Here is a 14,262-nt window from a genome sequence, read left to right on the forward strand (position 1 = left end):
TTTACATCAAGATTGTAGTTGAATAAGACAAAAGACTTAGATTTTCCAATTAATCATCTTATATATATTTATAGAAGGAAAAAGAACAATAGACGCTTAAAATGATGGATTTCGTCCTAAAATAGGGCATTAGAACTTGTATTCTTGTGATAATAACTAAAGCTTTCTTCCTTGTTTCATGATCGATGTTTGCTACCTGTATATAAAGTAACGAACTAAATCTTATAATGCAAAAATAATGTTTCTTTTAAAGATTTTATCTTATTTTTAAAACATTCAAAAATCTTAGTTATTGTTATTTTAAAAAGTTAACCTTTTCTAACATATCTGTACAACTAACCAAATTAAAAACTGATATTTATTTCTCGAGTTTTTTCTATATACGGACTTCTTTTGGGTCTATATTACATTAATAGTAAACTATGTTAAGATACCCCTTTTCACTCCATTATGAAAGTAACTATGCTAATAGTTTCATCAATTTACATCTTTAAACAAAGTATATTCATTTGATATAAAATTCAAGAATTCTCTAAATTACACGTTGATTGTGTTATACAGATGCCGACTGAATGAGTGGGAAGTCATCCTAAAATGTTTTTAACTGTAAAATTTCTGTAAATACTGAATTACCATTAAAATCTTTCACATATACAGTATGATTTTTTTTCAACGTATGTTTGATCCAAATTGACACCCTGAATAAGAACCTTTCGGCAGTAAAAGCGAAGCATATTAGTGTCTGTCGTTATGCAGTGAGAGGAGATTGGTGTAACTTGTTTCGCGGTCACAGTAAGCACGCATATGCGTAAACTATAGTGACTGGAAACTGGCGGAAACTGAACAACAATTTACGTTACGTGTCAAGTATTACCTGAAAGTGGCACGGAGACACAAATTAGTGACTGGTCAATATTTTATGGCCGAGTAGAAAACAATCAGTGTTTAGAATAATTACAAGGTATTAAGATACAGAAAACACGAAAAGAAAGGCCGGAAGTGAAGAAAAGAATTCTGTCTTCAAGAAAAGGAATTTGATGTCACTAGCAAAATTTATCGAGCACAAAGGTGATATATCTTTCAGAGATACTGCGGGAAAATTTAATGGTGCAGCTCTCACTATCCCCAAAGCTTTACACAGAAAGAATAATATCAAAGTACGAGTCCGTTGGAAGAAAAGAACGCCAAAAATATTAAGGAAAAAGAACATGTAGTGCAAATATATTCTTGTTAAGTTGCCTATTGCAACGAAAACCTATCGTTCTGATTGACGAAGCCTATTTCACTGTCAGTACGTGACCATAAACACTCCTTCCGAGGTTAAAAAAAAATATATATATTGAAGTTTTCCTTAAGAGTCTTGGTTTTGATTGCTGGTTCCAAACGGAATTTGTCATCTGTATTCGTCAGTCATTGTAAAAATGCCATCAGCGCTGGTCCCTACATTAAGAAGTATCGTCAAAAGAGCTTTGTGCCACTCTTTCAAGCAAACTACGAGAACAACTATTACATATTTTGGTCCCATAAAGCAAGCTCTCACCACGTTGCAGGAAAATCATGTGCTAGTTGTACTAAACAAATGAACTCGTCTAATCTTTACCAGAGTCGTCGAGAGTAACTTTCTGAGCTATTTTTACCACAAAAGTCTAGAAAATGATTACAGAACTAGAACCATATAGTATATTGTTCAGCGGATCAAATGGAACGTGGATGTAGCTGTTATCAAGCACAATTTTGCCAGAATAAAGAAACGAATGCACAAAGCAGTCATTTGCTATAGTTACATTAACTTCTTTGTCTTATTGAAATTGTATTCCGTTTTCTGGTGTAAGTTGGTGTCAAGTCAAGGCTTCTTTTATCCTACAATTTACGTGTTTCCTTGTGTGTCAACTTTGGCCGACTTTATGTTAACAGAAACAATAATTATTCGTATTTAAGTTTATGTTTCTGATATTACTAAATTGAAACGTAATTTTAGTGGAAATGAACGGGAGAATCCAATAGCAGAACAAAAAATATGTTTGTTCACGGTTAAAACTGATGCTTCTCAGACGTTTAAATTCAGTTCAAAAGTTGGCCAATATACTGTAATGTACTGCAGGCCAGTGCAAACCAAAAACTATACTTGGTGATCATTTTCCATAGTCTTCCCCCTTCTGAGGGGACGGTTTTCTGAATGTGCATGAGTCATACATTTTCCGTATTATTGTTCTATTCCGTGTATTGTTCTTTTCCTTTCATGTATCTAGGAACTAGGACTTGATCTACAAACATTTGAAAGTGAGTATATGGAAACTGAATTTTTCTAACGTGTATACCATATGAAGCAGTTTGGCTTCTATGCCCTGATATTTTCTCATTTAATAGTGAAACCGAAGTTGGTACTAGATTTCTACCACTTCTGGTTTAATAAGGAGATTAGACTGCAGATGGAATATATTCTTGGGATCTTTAATTGATTGCAGAAAATTACTTCGTGTTGCCTATTACCGTTTTTATCCTATAAAGATCAACGTTAGAACCGGAAGTGGCTGGCTGATTGGTGCTACTTTCGGTTTGAATAGAGGATTAAAAGAGACGATACGTATTCTTAGAACGCTAAATTAATTCCACAAGCGACTTCTCTCTATCTCTTACCGCTTATGTTCTATAATGAACAAAATGGGTAATCGGTTAGATTTGATTAGTTGAGTGTAATGTTCCTTTTCATGACCAGTGCTATATAGGGTCTAATAGGATGAGCCGGATTTTAACTTTTTTATTTTTAGAAAATCGGTTCAGCGAAGCGGTTAAAGACTGTCTTTTAGTGGGCAATGTGCAACATTTTTTTCAGAATTTTTAGTCAACGCTTTCATGTACCGCATCGAGGTTTTATGGAAAATTTATTCAACCGGCACTACACTGTACCATATTTCACGTTTTTGTCTGCTCTAAAACACATATATTCGAGTTTTTTTAGATTTAGCCTTAGGAGCAGCTTGAACTATACGTAATTCACCTTCCCAAAGCCCACTTATGTGCAGTTCTTTGCTTAAATTGGCCAAAATTTCAATGCTTAAGGCAAGAAGGTTGCGTTTTCTTTATTTCTATGTACAAAAAATTGCTTTATTTTTGTTTAGCCTAAGAGTAGAATTTATTTATTTAGTTAGTTAGTTATTTACTTATTTATTTTTGCTGTATTGCAATTCATTATCAACATTCCTGGTCATTTATTCTTTGGCCAAAATAACCCAGAAATCACCACGAGGAGGTGACTGCACTTCGAGTTCCACCCACACTTAGTTCCGCCATCCCGCCCTGTCTATTTTTCTGCCATGTTCTTACTTGTTTGCGTCCTTACATACCTGATTTACTTTTCTAGATGGCATAGTATTATTTCCATCCTAATGTTGGCATCTCCTTGCTAGAAAGTAAGGCACAGCGAATGAATCCATCAGAACTTACCGGCTGACACTTAGATTGAGAATCTTGCGTCACCAAACGCACCATTCGCTCTACTGCTTGGGTAGGGCACGGTAACGCAGTTATTTCTTCTCCGAGCATTGCAGCTGACTAAATATTTTCTTCAATCTCGTCGTCGGGGAGCATCTTGGTTAGCGGAGGTTCTGTTGGGGATAAGGTCATCCACTCCACCATGTCATAGTAATCGTCCGCGTCCAAATTTAGTTTTAGGAACTCCGAATTATTGGAAAATACAGAGAATACTATGTGCTTAGATTCCCTGGGTAGAAATTGGGCTAGATGTCCCAATCCATAAATTATGGCTTTTTCTGGATGGGAAACCAGACCTGGGGCTACACAATGACGATGTATTATACAAGACACATGAATGCCTCGCAAGATCTTGCTGTGCTAACATAAGAACGAAGAATGCAACATGCCGTGGTGAGCCAACATGATTGGACCACTGGATCGGGTTTCTTGTTAGCCAGGTTTGAAGAACAGTATCCTGGGCGAATTACTCTACACATTGTTAGTAAATATTGTTGGTCCGCACTGAGGTCTTTAACTTTTACGAATTCATCCAACCAGTCAAGATTAATTGCTTGGTATTTTACCAAGGGTGTTTCCTCGTACCCTTGTCGAGCTTTATTCGAATGGATCCGGTAATCGTTTTTGGACCCAATGCTTCCCAATCGAGATGTCTTATTAAGTAACGAAGAGGTAGTTCATTTCCGTGAAGAAGGCAAACGGTCTATTGAAGTTCTCGATTTAGTTTTTTTTTAATGTGGAACCATTTTAAATCTTCCCGTGTTGATTGGTGTACCGTCATAGCCAGCTGATACCGACATTAATAGATCAGTTCCGTTTTCATCCAGAAATTCGTACATAGACGCGGCGATGTCCTCTCCACTACCAGACTTCGGCACGACGTAGCCCAAATATGTCTTCCACTATTATTAAGTATTCTTCTTTGATTTGCCGTCGATAGCAATGTTTCCCTTTTTTCGCTTGCGTTATGGTCTGGTATTTTCTTCCATCGAAGAAGACCCCTCTAACAGATTTTCGAGTTATGTCGTTATTTTCTTGAACAGCTGCGCTCAATTTTCTCTTTTCTCTCCTGATTTTTTAAAAATTTTTTTATCAATAGCAAGGTCTTTGCACTCCGTATAAATGTCTTCTACATCTTGAATTGCTGCACTAGCAATTAGTGAAAGCGACCGGAGGAGAAATAACTGCGTTTCCATGTCATACCCAAGCAGTAGAGCGAATGGTGTGTTTGGTGATGCTAGCTTCCCAATCCATGTGAGGGCCGGCAAGTCGCGACGGATTCATACGCTGTGTCTTGATTTCTAGCAAGAAAATGCCGACATTTGAATCGAGATAAAGACTATACCATCAACAAAAGTGAAGCAAGTAAGTAAGGATGCAAGCAAGTAAGAACATGGCAGAAAATTAAACACGGCAGGGGTGGAACTCGAAGTGCAGTCACCTCCTTGTGGTGAGTTCTAGGTTATTTTCGCCAAAGAATAAATGATCGAGAATGTTGATAATGAATTGCATTACAGCAAAAAATAATCAGGAAATAAATAAATCAACTCTTAGGCTAAAGAAAATAAATCCATTTTTGTACGTAGAAATAAAAAATGCAACCTTAAGCGTTGAAATTTGGCCAATTTAAGCGAAGAACTGTACATAAGTGGGCTTTGGGATGGTGAATTACGTATATTTCTAGTTTCTCCTAAGGCTCAATCTTAAAAAAAAAACAAAAAAACCTTGAATATATGTGCTTTAGAACAGCCAAAAACGTGAAATATTAGTAGTGCGGGTTGCATTAATTTTCCATAAAACCTCGATGCTGCACATGAAGACGTTGACTAAAAATTCTGAAAAAAATGTGGCATACTTTGCCCATTAAAAGACAGCCTTTAATCGCTTTGCCGGATCGATTTTCGAAATAAAATTGAAATTACACCTTACTACATAAGATTTGGTCATATTAAAATATAACGAATACTACGCATTTTGCCATGAAAAGCTGCACGAATAATCTAGGATTAAGTGTATAGTTCGGTCAACATGTTTGGTTTCAAACTGTTAGAAGTATCATTAAACATGCGTTGACAATTATTTTATTTAATTATATATATCGAATCTAGTTGGGCTAAGTCTTTGGTTCATTGAACACTATCGGTTAAAAGCACGCTTAATTGAAAACTCTATTTGTGTTCATTTAACATATATATATAAAATATGAACTATGACCGTTACTATTTGAAACGTGGATCTACTACTACAGCCTTAACATGAGATACGAACTAACCAACCACATTATTCCCTCTACAAATCGATCCTAGTTTCCTGTACAGAACTGGAGAACACTAATCACTGAGCCCCCAGGGAGCCTATGCTCTAAATTTTCTTTCTGCCTCTGCATTACAGTGTTAAAGAGGAGACAACGAACCCCTTGAAATTCCTCTTTTAAGTACCTGAGTGGTGAGGAAGTGTTTATCAGCAATTTCCGTGTACGTGATACTGAGCTCAACTTCCAATGTGAACACAAGTATGGCTCAAAAACCATCAAACTCATACACTTCCTATTTATAGACATTACCTTAAACTTTAAACGAAAAAAGATCTGTAAACTTGAGGCCATCATTATATCATACTTCATTATGTGTAAGGAAATTTTGTTGAGTGAGAGCTTGAAGAATCCGAAAACTAAAATAATAGGACGTTGTTCAATCACTAAATTCAATATTACGTACGTAATAAAATATCTTAAGATCATCTGTCTCAAAGACGAATACTCTACTTCCAATACATTGCTGTCCATCTAACTATCCTGGGAGGAAACTTAATTTTAAAAAATGGCCTAATATGAACAGAAAATATTTTTATTGAACTATCACGTTTATCATGTTTAATTTGAAGAGGAAGTAGTTCTAACTCTTGTGTTACACTTCACTTTTTGATTGGATTTCTGTGTGATTTGAAAAATGGGTTTCCATACTTGTTGCTTACTCCTTATTGTTATAATTATTTAGTAAATTCTGTAATATTATTGCATCCACGGTGGCTCAGTGCTAGAGCGTTCATCTCCGGTGCATGGGGTCCTGGTTCGATCTTGGCTCACGCCAAGTGAACATTCTGGAGGAAATGCGCCGTGTGCGTGTGTTTTCTCGGGGTTCTCCTGTTTCTCCCCAATTTATTCATTCTATTATTTCATTCATTTCTCATCAACACCATCTCCTTTAGCCTCGGCATATTCGTGGGACATAAAACTTAAAGGTTTCAATTTAATTTTTCTACAATATTATTGGTGTTTATATAAGTTTGTTCAAAGAATACACACACACACACACACACACATATATATATATATATATATATATATATATATATATATATATATATATAGAGAGAGAGAGAGAGAGAGAGTCATTTCATCTATTTAAGATGGAATTCATACTAAAGCATACACTAATTAAGCTTTTCGTTATGACATTAGCAAGATGACAGCATACAGTATGGTTAAAATGGAACGCAAAATGATTATTATTTCTGAAACGTTGAGATTTGTTTTACAAATAATATTATCTAAAGATAAAGCATGTTAATAGATCACATTGATCTGAGTTAAAGGATATGATTAAAGGTAAATTCTCATGAAAATCGAGAAAATTCTCGAATATCTGAGGAAATCGAAAGAAAGTTTTTTGGCGAGAAAAAGAGTCGTTTCTTACTAGTTAGTTTTGTTTTCTTATTCTACTGGAATATATTGAAACCTACAATATTATACAGAGCGCAATGTTGGACAACGAGGAAGGGAGAGAAACATAAGTTGCATGCTGCGGAGATGAATATGCTGCGGTGGATGTGTGGAGTAACGCGGAAGGACAAAATTAAGAATGAAATGATCCCGGGAACAATAAAGGTGAGACCAGTAGTGGAAAAACAACAAGAAAATAGACTGAGATAGTTTGGGCATATAAGAAGACCTTTGGAATACCTAGCTCACCAAGTGGAGGCTATACAACTGAGTAAGCGGAATGAAGTGATTAGAATCACAGGAAGCTGTTGATATAGGAAGAACTTATCGTTTTACTTCTTATTTCGTTCACTCTTGGAACACAAAGACACTGGTTCTCAACAAAGTGGTTCAGATCACAAAACAGTCTGAAGAGTTACCTTAAAAAAAAAAAACAGTAAAGAAAGTGTCTGGTATTATTATATTGCAGAAATCGGTGATCTTGATTTTGTTTGGTTGTTGTTTGTAGGGATGATCACGTGCGAGTTCAAGCGAGTTTTCTCTGAAACTCGACTCGACTCGAAACAGATATCTTTGAGCTCGACTCGAGAACTTGGCTCGAAAAATCTCCTCTAACTCGACTCGAATTTGGTTTGAGTTTCTAGTCGAATCGAGCCAAAACGAGCCAAGTCCTGTGTGTAGTTTCAAGTACTCTCTTCAAGTATCCTACATAGACAATATAGTTATTATCAATTATACTACTACTACTACTACTTATTATTATTATTATTATTATTATTATTATTATTATTATTATTATTATTATTATTATTATTATTATTATTAACACCGTGTATAAACATGAAAGATAGGTGCCTTGTATCTGAACACTAAAAACTGATTGGCTGCCTACCTCGGTAGTCGTGAAGTCTAGGAGGCAAGGACATCATTCACGAGGTTCCTGGTTTAATTCCGGAGAAGCATCAGACCCGTTGTCAGACGGAATCAGGGGAGTGAACCCTCCTTCAAGGTTAATTGACCTTCCTGGAAGTATGTGATAACCTGTGTTTGAGAATTTAATTAAAACATGAATTTTGTTTTCATGATTACTTTACGTCATAAATCCAAAACGAGGCAGATCCTGTATGTAGTAGTGTTAAGTACTCTGAGCCAAGAAGAATGGAAGAAACAAGCAAATGAAGATTAAGGAACACTTGCAAATTCAGTGTTCATCTTCCACAGACCTGACGTCATCATTAAGGACGAGAGAATAGGTACAAAACTGAATTAAATTTAATTACAGCAATCTGGCATCTTGGCTTATGCTGTTGGAAAAAGATGGGGAAAGTTAGCTGCCAGGTCAGGGCTATTTTAATACAGACACCATCCTGACATCGCTTCGTAGTTGAAATCAGTGTAACGTCTTTTTTAGTATGACAAATGAATAGTATCAGGAGAAAGTACTACAATGCTCACAAAAATATGTCGAGCCAAACCGAACCTTGTAAGTCTATCACGCAAATAATTAGAAATAGGCAAATAATTGACAAACAGGAAAGTGAGTTATGCTACAATTTATTTTAGAAGTTATTGTAAATAAAACATTAATTCAATCATATATGTACTGCATATTAAAATAAAGATGAAAGCGAAGTCATTTTAAATTAATGTGAAATGAATTCCTCCCCTCTCCTCCCAGAAAACAGTATAAACCAATATCATATTCATATACAAAGTATAAGGTTAACAAAAAAAAAAAAAAAAAAAAAAATCAAAATTCGATACACCGCACACAGGAATAAAATTGTATAATGAACTTCTAATTTCTGCTAAAAAAATTGACAAATTTCCAATTTAAAAATGCTGACAAAATTATTGATACATAAGCAACTGTTCTACAGCATAGTGGAATATATTAACAATACTAACATATGTAAAGTGTTGTTACTATCAACATTGGGTATTATCTGGCGAAACCATCAACTCAGAGTTCTTAAGGTAGAAATAAATAAATAATATTTTTTTTAGCTTTATATCCCAAGATTATACTCTTTAGACTAAAGGGAACGACTGAACGAAGAAAGCGAATGATTATAAGGAGTTACTTGGATCAGAGTGTGGGAGCGCCCTGAGTAAACCCACGAACACGGTGTTGTCCGCCACAAATTCGCATGCCTGGGATCGAACCAGGGTCATTGCGCATCAGAGGTGAGCGCTCTACCACAGAGCTACCTTATCCCCTCCCTCAGAAATCAATATGAATCATTATATGATATGTAAGATATTTATTGATAAGCGCTGAGGAGGTGTTTACACCACTTACGTAAAACTAATCGTGGATACGCTATTGATAATAAAACAAGCAAGCAAATTAAAATATTTTTAAGAAAAAAAGAAAAGAAAATTAATCGATCTGAGGGGAATTGACAGTCCTACTTGTCCCACCAAAACAGGGAATACATACCTCATTTCTTTTTTCTTTTGCCTTAGCCCCATATGCTTTAATTTATTTATATTTCTGTTTGAATCATTCTAACGGAAGTGGTGGAAGGGAAGATAGGTTAGTTTCTTTCAATGAAGGGTGGGAATGGTCGGGTTTAGCAAGGTCAATGGTCTTTGGGAATGTTGGTTTATTACACATGGCCACCGACCGCTCCTTCTTTCTTAGTGAGGAGGAGAGCAAGTGACTCCAATGGGAGGTGTACAGGCTTCACAAACGACCAGGGAGAGGGAATTGTGAAAACTGACATCCACTCAGAAACCGAAAGCAAAAAATAAACTCGATTTAAAAAATCCTTGAAGTAAAATACATGCATCAAGCGTAAGATAACCAGAAAACCCCTGTATTTCAGACGCTTAACCAAAAATCTTCCCACAGTCTCTCACAACGTCAAGAGTCCTTATACCGCGGTATTCCTCAACATGACAACACTAAATATTGTCCATCGTGTTGCGAACACATGACCACATGATACCACACATCTTATTATATGAAACTATTATTTTAGTTACATAATGTCATTATTATCAATGGTAGAAATAATAATAATATTAGAACAACATATACAAATATATTGAATACTAAAAATTATACCATTTATGCGCGCCGACTACGCGGGTGCTCCTGGACTCCAGCACTGCCGTGTCATGACAAAACGATGTAACTTTGGCGAAAAAGTTTTGCGAAAATGAGCCTTAAAGTTTCCATCCGAAAATGTGATCTGTATCGTGTAGAACCAGTGTAACTAGGCAATAATGGTCAACCAATCAATTTTCACCAAATTTAATCACACAACATGCATTTACGTAACATTACATGTGACCACGTGTTTCCAAAGTCAAAATACACTGGTTCTATACGATACAAATCACATTTTCGGATGAAAACTTTAAGGCTCATTTTCGCAAAACTTCTTCGCCAAAGTTACAGCGTTTTGTCACGACACGGCAGAGCACCCTCATGAATAATCTTGTGGGTGCAAGAAACAAAATAAATATTTCTCACTTGCCATTATCAAAAAATAATAAGCAATTAAAACATTGAGATTCAAGTTAAAATTTCTAACATAATTTTTTTTTTTTTAAATATGTTTGTGCAAAGGCAATCAAGCAACACAGTTAAGTTAGTCACTTTGTAGTTTATGTTCACATCAAAATCCTTGCAAGTCCTTTCTGCAATACCATTAAAATTATTTGCTTTTATGATTTTTTAATTTGTATGAATGTGGTATTTTTTAAGTAAGGTGTTTATAATATTATTCCCTCTTGCAATTATTGCGCATCATGTAAGTTGTTTAAAGTATACATTTAATGCTCTTATTACACACGTTGAGAATATTCATTACAGTAACTTATCCTTAACCTTAGACTCTGGTTTGAACCCGTCTAAGTCAGCAGTGTTGCATTTAAGTCAGCAGTGTTGCCAACTGACCTAGGGCAACTCCAGTTTATCCTTATAGTACCGGTATATTTTACTTTATCACAGAACAACCCTTTATGACAGTGTTCATAGAAGATATTAACTAAAAGGAAATCAATCAAAAAATATCGAGACTCCCGTGAAAACATATAACACGAACCGCCATTGATATGCACCCACATAAATTTTTGGAAAGTCCGTTGATACCATTTGTTGACTGTCGACCTCGGTCGTCTAGAAGTTTTCAGAAGGCAAGGACATAGTTCACGAGGTTATGGTTTGAGTTCCAGAGGAACAAGTATTCTGCCTCATGCCAAAAGTTGTTAAAACTTATAGGGCGCCGGCCAAACTTACTCAAAACTGCTAGGCCCGGGTTTAGAGTTGTCTACGGATCGACCGGCTTAGCTCAGAGCTCATTCACTATCAAGCCGAACAGAGAAGTGAGATGAGCCAATGGCTCACTAAACGCACCGACCTGAGCCCTCAAAAGTTAGTCACGTCTACTGAACTGGCCGGCTCGAGCCGATGGCTTACTTGAGAAGAACCGAACCGACTGATAACTCACCCCAATCGAACCGGCTCGAGCCATCGGGTGCTGAGTTGAGCCGAGTAGAACAGAGCCCTTTGACTCGCTTCTAGCGAGCCGAACCAAACCGAGCTGATAACTCATCCTAACCGAGCGGCTCTAGCTGTTCACTCACTTGAACCGAGCCGAGTCGGTTGACATCACTATCCGGGTTCTTCTTCTAATTGGGCTAAAAAAAATCAACCAGAGCTCCTTCGTGATTAAGCCGTTAGCGCACGCGCCTTCCTCGTGGGAGGCTTGGGTTCGATTCCCGGCGGAAGCATATGTGTTTCGAATTCCACGTTAATCAGTAGGTCCCGTCTCATATAGCCTTTTCTGCTGAAAGGGACGTTGAACTCAAAATCAACTCAACTGAAAAATTCGACCGTGCAGGTCTCAGCCTAGATGGTAAGAACTACAGTAATTATATACTTATATTGGTGTTCACGATATTTGAGACTGTCTCGTTATAAAAATCTATTGTTGTCTTGTTATCGTGACGAGACGAGATGCCAGTATTGTCCTTTGTCGTGAGCAATACTAAAATTATTCTACATTACTGCTTACGTTTCTAATGGCTTTCGCTTTCCAGCTTAATGAGGCCATGATTTCAAAAGGAGCTAAAACAAGCTGAACGAGCGAGCCATATATCAAACTCGATTCGACTCAAAACTCGACTTCAAAAACAGTGACTCGACTCGAGAAAATTATCTTTGACTTGACTCGTGCCCATCCCTAGTTGTTTGTTCTGAATCAAAAGCTTTATCCGATACGCATGAAAGTTTGGTTACAACCCCCAACCGCTCTGAGCTTGTGTTCTTGTGAAATGTATAACCAGATTGGAGCTGAGAAATATTTCGATTGATCGATATTTTAAATATTTCGAAATTTCTCAATATTTTGATATTACGATATTTTTTGATTTTACAATATTTCTATATTTGTGATATTTCGGCATAGCAATCATTGTTTCGATATTGAAATCCGTTTTCGTACACTCCTAAGCCAGATCAAACTATCCTTAGATGACCATCCGCTTACTTCTGGAATTCCATTTCTTCCTCTAAATATATTATTTAATTATTTATACACAATATATGAAGAGTATACATTTTTACATAACCGTTTGTTTTTACTATTTTTTGATATCTCCTTTCAAAGACGCAATGTTTCTAAACAATGTATTCATCACTGCAGGGTTGACACGATAAAGCGACGCACCCATTATGATATGGCGGAAATAGGACCACACGACAAAGTTGAGCGACAGTATTGATATAATGAGAATTTACTGATACAGAAAATGACATTGTGCTACCAATCTTTAAGTAAACGATTTCAGGTGCCCTAAGTAAGCTACAGAATATGAATTGCCCTGAGCATCCAATTCCAAAGTAAACAAATACAGTAGATGCCTTATTTCCTAGGAATAAATAAATTATTTTTACCTCTTTAAAATATTAGCACTGTCAACTCGAAAATCCCACAAAACGCATTCAGACATACGATTCAGTGAAAAGGCCATGCACTTAAAAGGAATTAAAGTGGTTCTCTAACAGTAAATAAGTAAGTGAGTTGTTGTATTCAAGTAACGAGAAAGAGAGGAGAAGAAAACACTCTGATTCTAAAACTGGAACAAAAAGAGATTGTTGTGGAACGCAAGTGGTATGAAGCCATCTCAATGCAAATCAGGGGCTTTTTAGTGAGATGAATTGCTGCGAACGACGATACAAACGGTCAATGAATTCGCACTTGGAACGTGAACCAATGTGCGTTTTTTAAAAGATATGCTAATTCGATGCAAGGAACTTTCTCTTTCTCTTCCATATGTGCTTAGTTTTTCTCTAAATATAAACTTCGTTTTAGTCACACTCTTCTTTGAGTACTGATTTAAATATTTTCAGTATCTCATATATTTAAAAAAAAAACATACAACCGATTGTCAGAAGTTACTTGAATTTAGATTTTATATTTATTAATAATATTAAAGACCGTTAACAAATATTTGAATAGAACAGTAGAATAAAAACAAGCGAGCTTCGTTTCACAACTTCAAAGAAAACTATGCTAGATTTCCTAACTTAGGGGTGCAATATTCTAATCAGAAATAAGTTTATCAATTTGAATATGAATACTCAGATAACGAGAATCTTGAAGCAACTCTTGGGACCTTAATTTCATATAAATAATAAATAGCCATATATATATATATATATATATATATATATATATATATATATATATATATATATATATATATACGGTGTTACATAACAACACTAACAACGTCTGGGAGATGATTCCTGACCCAAGATAACGTATAGACCAACCTGAGTGCACAAGTGCTTCCTTTCGGAGTTAACAGACTGCCGAAAACATGAAAATATGAACTTTTTAAAGGTCCATAGCTCCAAAAGTAAAGGACCTACCGTAGTCGGGTCAAGACTTCACTTAGAAACTAGTATATGCGCTATCCAAATATCCATGTTTCAGAATCCAACGCCACTTCCGAAACAATTTTTATAAAGGTAGTTGGTGAGTACTTCAAATTATATGCCCGTAGCCAAACTCTCTGTATAAAAATTG

This window comes from Thermobia domestica, chromosome 8, assembly GCF_964235325.1.
Source record: "Thermobia domestica chromosome 8, izTheDome1.hap1.1, whole genome shotgun sequence".
Lineage (NCBI taxonomy): Eukaryota > Metazoa > Arthropoda > Insecta > Zygentoma > Lepismatidae > Thermobia > Thermobia domestica.